Below are 5,834 nucleotides of genomic sequence, written 5' to 3' on the forward strand. Positions count from 1 at the left end.
GAACTGCTATCATTTGCAGAAATTGGAGTTCTGAGACTAGAACGAGGCTGAAAACCTTGCCTACGTTGGTTAATCCTGGATTTATGATAAATGCCATAATGAAAACAATTTCTTCCACATGTTTGTCAGCAGTGCCTGACAGTGTAAAGCACCCTCTCCCTCTGACATCAATAATGCTGATGCACACCCTAACTCAGAAACATGTGCGATTACTGCAATAGTATACTCGCTCTGCATTTGTGTGACATAAATATGTGAAACACCATCCTGCATGGAGGGATCCCGCTCAGCAAACAACTACAGCTGATTAAAAGATATTTGTACTTGAGCGGAGAAATTGTGGGAAAATGGTTGGATGTTAGAGTTGATGATGAACATACCTCCTCTGGACTGACAGCTTGCTGCTGGGTATGTTTTGACCATAAAACTTTAAAGCTGCTTCATGCCTCTCAGCTTCGCTGTCTGATCGCTTTTGCTCTCTTGGCTCCCTCTGTCTCTGTTAGCTTGGCCACTTGCCAACCTGTCTGTCTTCAATATCGTGTGGAGATGTAAATGGTTAAAAGTCAAACATAAAGGGAGCTCATTCCCCCACATGGATTTTCAAATGCACTGAAGCATGTACGGGGCAGATACGAGTTGCTGGTCAAAAAGTGCATCCAGTGAAAACGACAAAAATCAGACAAACGTTTGATTTTCTGTGGCTATCTCAAGGAGAATAGTGGTATTTGATTTTTTGCTTTAAGCAAAAAGCTCACAAACTAGAGGACCTGACACTACAAAACTAAAAATAACAACAACAAAAAAACAAGCTTTTACACATACTGATGGTAATTATCCAAAACAGAAACAGCTGTGGATGATTAAAACTACATCCTGGTGTGAACGTGACTAAAAAACTGTGAACAAAGCATATCTTCAACAAAAAACAAAGCATGACTTCATCTAATAAAGTAAGAAAACTGAACAAAAGAAAGGCAACAATTTTCACAATGTCAGAAATCTTTACACACATGAAGCAAAAAAAAATGTGGAAATAATACAACTTATTTACGATAGAGTATTAGGGCAACCATAAAGATATATAAGTGAAAAAAAACATTCACATGAATGAAGGAAAGAAAATTATGTTTAGAAAATAGTAAATTAACAAAAATAAACTTGTGAATTTATAGGAAAAAAATATGTAATTTATGAGAACAAAGTAATAAAATTATTAGAAAAAATCTTAAGACTATGAGAAAAAAAGTCCTTATTTTATGAGAATAAACTTGATCAAGTTATAATTTCATAAGCTATAAATTGAGATTTTATGATATCAAAATCATAAATTTATAAGAAAATAGTCCTTTTACTAACAAAAAAAGTAATTTTGTGTTTTTGTAAGAAAAACGTAGAGAGCCTTGTAAGCGGTTACCACAGCATTGGTTTTACAAATCAAGAAATATCAAGCTTTTTCAGTGAGTCAGCATTGACTTATAAGAATCATTTACAATAAATTGCAGTAAACTGGGCCTCTTCAAAAGAAAATTCTTGACTCAAAAGTAGTGGACTTCCACCCGGTCGTTTATGCCGTTGACAGCTGGTATTATAGTTAAGGAGGTACAAATGCATTAGACTCCAAACTGAAGACTTATGCCATCACCATAAATGGCTACACAGTTAAAATCCTTTTCTTTTCCTCCAAAAAACAACCGTGGGTTTTATGGATTATTTCTGGTTGTGCCTACATATGTCAGCAATTTTGAGGCTACATGCTTAGTTATTGTAAATTTGCTAATTTGGTTTAGGCTACATGTAGCGATGTCGGACATTATATATATACATATATATACATATATATATATATATATATATATATATATATATATATATATATATATATATATATATATATTATTACTAACAAGGTTGGGAGTTAGAGTACTTACTGTAATATTTGTTTTAGCAGTATCACTCAGTTTTTTATGTATTGCAAAAAAGGTGGAAAGTTACAGATATTGCAAATACACCAATGCGGCTAATGTGTAGCAGTGTCACACTGTGTCGCTTTTCCATGTGAATGACAAGTTTAGTAGTAAGTGTAGTCACAGTGATGTTTGTTTAAAATGAAGCGGTATCAGTCTGTTTTTTTATATGTTGTAAACAAGGTTGGTAGTTACATGTATTGCATATATGCTAACGCAGCTAACACTTCTAACATGGCTAACCTGTAGCATGTTGCAAACAAGTTCTAGTCTTTGTGCACAACAGTGCAAAAAAAAGCAGGGTAGATGATTAAAATAAATTGAATTTGTGATTTAAAAATTGTGTTATTTATAAACTGCCAATACTTCTGAAAAACAAAGTTAGGTTTCCCCATCCCCATACTATGTCAATAAATAGTGTTCAGGCATCAGTACTTCAGATTTGCTCACATGCCTGTATTTTGTTTGAGCTCTAATTCAATTATCTTATCCTTAGGACCACATGTGTGAGTCTGCATGAAAGTGCACTCCTGTGGAAAGCATATGCGAGTTTGCTTAAGTTTGCTTGAGTAGTTTATGTGCGCACGTGCCTTTGAAAGATAGTCCATCTGTTCATGCGTGTTCACTTGCACTTACGTGTTTTAGTCATGATCCGTGGCTGCATGTGTGTTTATTCTGTATTATTCTGACGGTGGTTGTAAATTTTCTCCCGAAAGCATCACACAGGTAAAGCTGATGGGAGCTGACATTAAGCAAGGAGATGAAGGTGAGTGTGGGGCAAGGGGGAAATGGTAGTTGCCAGCTTCCCTCATGACTGAAGGCTTAGTAAGTCAGCAGAAAATCTGCACTTTCTTAAAAAACTTTTTATTAGCTGTTGACTTTATCGTGCACACAGAAACTTTCTGGAAACTTTTTGGGAAGCTTGACCACGGACCAGTTGTACATGCACTAATATAAGTATTTTTTTAATTTAAATTATAATTTGCTTTCTGAAAAGGTTAAGACAACAATAACTTGTCTTCCAAGTGCTCCACTCTGGGAGGTCTTATATGTTGATTCCTGCCATTTATATTTTTGTGCTTTTACATTTAAAGAGTAACCAAACATTAAATCAACTTTTTTTGTCTGTTGACCTTTATAAATGAGGCTTTATAAATGCTGTCTGTTGGTCTTTGCCACATTTTTGACAATTTAAATTAAACTTGCTTAATTCATGAAACTCTAGTCTCAGATCCTATGTGTGCTGCCCCCTACAGGTTGAAACAAGGAAGTACAGTTGAATTGGTCAGTTGAAAGCAATTGGTCAACTGGTGTAAGTCCCACGTCATTTCAGAAGTTTCACGTCATCAAGCTCTGCAGCTCCAGATTTAAAGCCCCGCCCATCTTTGATTCCGTAACGGTCGGTTATTTACACTTCAGAGTAAATTTAACAATATGTTAATACCAAAAATGTTGCAAAGGATTGGAAGTCTGTAGTGGAATTTGAAAACACTACAAAGTCACTTATCTAGTTTTTTAGTACATATGCTAGGATTGCATCTGAAATCAAGCTCAGGGATAGGGAGCAAGATGTGGGAGATAAAGAAGGACTTGGGAGGAGGAGGTTCCTGCTTCACAAAGACTTCAGAAAAAAATAAAAATAAAAGATAGTGTTGTTGACCAGGCTAGATTGCATAGAAAAGTCTGAGCTGTGAGGTAAGCTGAAGTGGGTTCAGTGAAATTTTAGTCAAAATATTGAAACTCTGTGAATGCATTCCTTTATCATAAGACACAATAGTTTCTTTTTTGGGGAAAAAAAAACAGAAAATACTTGGTGAAAAAAAGGGTCAGTTACATTATATGCCAGTTATGTAAATTTGTTCACTTGACAAACCATATTAGCATATATTTTTTCAATATATGTGCTTTTCATGTGGGGGTTTTAAAGGCTTATTACTTTATGTTTCTGAATAAATCACAATTTACATTAAAATCAGAATTTTTTCTTTGCAAAATAAAAGCACCTTATTAAAGCAAAATATATATGTCAGTAAAATCTAGGAGGTTCTGTCTACATGCTGCTTGATTCTGCAAACAATTTTTGGGTTATTCGGGGACACAACAAATATTTTCTTGATTAATCTGATTTATTGCAGCAATCATAATGTTGTTCTGCTGCTATCAAGTTTACAAAGTTCGTCAAATTAGCTGCAATTTATTTTTTTTATGTCAAGTGTCTTTAGTAAGAGCACTTATCAGATTGTTCTGTGAGTAAAAAAAAACATCAAAATTTATAGTTGGAGAAATGTTTTTTTCTCAAAGATCCAAAAAATGATAAAACTATGAATGGGGAATGTCTTATTAACTTTAAAAACAAAACAGCTTTTTAGTTAAAAAGCAGTTTGGTATGAATTTTGGTGAAGATCACTAAGAAAGATTCAAATATTTCTGCCTCTGATGTTTAAAGACTAAAAAAAAAAAAGAAAGTATGAAGAATGGCGCTAATTATAAGGAGTCTGCTGTTCGTGATCACTGGGGCAGAAAGAGCATCTTTGGAAGGGTAAAACTTAAAAACAAAGTGGCTAGTCTTATGACGCTCTGCAGGGGTGAAAGCCTACCAAGGTTCACCACCTCAGTATTGTGTAAGCAGCGTTGGCAGGAAAAGACTGCAACACTTTTATTAGACATGGCAGATAAAACGGAGACCTACTTTTATAATGGCTAAATACCTCCTACCAGCCTTAGCTAAAATAAATATATAAGATTAGTCAAGACTATACTATATTAAAAGACATTTTAGAGTGAGTCCTCTTGCAGAAATATGTGGCAGATCCAGTGTGTGCTGTCAAGTCACCTCTTGTGCCATACAGTAGTCTTGTTGTAAGGAAAGTTTGCATTTCCCTCTACTCAGATGTTTTCATTACTAGAAAATAAGTAAGAATGGCCCAGTGAGAAGGGATTTCTCGGCAAGTGTCCAGTAGACTCCATCCCACACAGTTAGCCAGTGTCCATAGCTGGTTTGGACATTGATTTGCAGCCAGCAAGGAGATGAATGGAAAATAACTCTTCTTTCAGGTTGAATTTCACTCACTATTTGTTGTTTGTAATTTTCTTAATATCTTTCTTGAAAAAATAAATTGGTAGAGGTTTATTTTAACAACTATTTAGTCATTATTAGTGCACAAGTTAATTTTATCTTAACTATTTTTTTTTTCCTTTTAGGCAAGTGGATTTGCCAGACCTCTATAGCCATATTTATTTTCACTGTTATTATACGTTTGACTTTACATGAAATGATTGACCATGCTTACTATTGAGAACTGTGCAGCAGACTCTGGTCGATGCTTTTGTTCCAATTCACACCTGATGTTTGTCATTTAGACATGTCAAAAGGTATATGTAAGACTGTACATGTTTTCTTAAAAAAAAGAGGAAAATAAAAAACATGTTCCCTGACCGGGAATCGAACCCGGGCCGCGGCGGTGAGAGCGCCGAATCCTAACCACTAGACCACCAGGGAGTTGCTCAAACATGGCCAAAACTATAAACAAGTAACAATTAATTCTCATACACTACATTATATATTAACGTTAATAAACGAAACTATGACAAAGTTAATTTAATGACCTAGATGTAGTCTTATATTCTTCACAGCGAACATTTTTAATGTGTTTTCAGTAAAGTCAATAGACTGAATTCAATAGCCTTTCCTACCAATCTTTAAAAATTGTATTTCTTCTGAAGCATAAAAGACTATTTTTAAACTGAAAATTGAATTCTAAATAATCTTTTCACAGTAATTATTTTTATGACTTTATTTATTTATGTATTTATTTTTTGAAAATAAAGTTACACAATTTTGAGAAATATTTATTGCATAAACTAGTTTTG

The 5,834-nt window shown here is 34.3% G+C and overlaps 1 non-coding gene across 1 annotated transcript; it reads right to left on the minus strand.

Moving 5' to 3' along the window:
* Nucleotides 1–5,391: 5,391 nt before the first annotated feature.
* Nucleotides 5,392–5,463, minus strand: trnae-cuc. Its single transcript has one exon. It is a non-coding gene; the product is annotated as a tRNA-Glu (tRNA).
* Nucleotides 5,464–5,834: the final 371 nt, after the last annotated feature.

The sequence above is a fragment of the Oryzias melastigma genome, linkage group LG16 (genome assembly GCF_002922805.2).
Source record: "Oryzias melastigma strain HK-1 linkage group LG16, ASM292280v2, whole genome shotgun sequence".
Classification (NCBI taxonomy): Eukaryota; Metazoa; Chordata; class Actinopteri; order Beloniformes; family Adrianichthyidae; genus Oryzias; species Oryzias melastigma.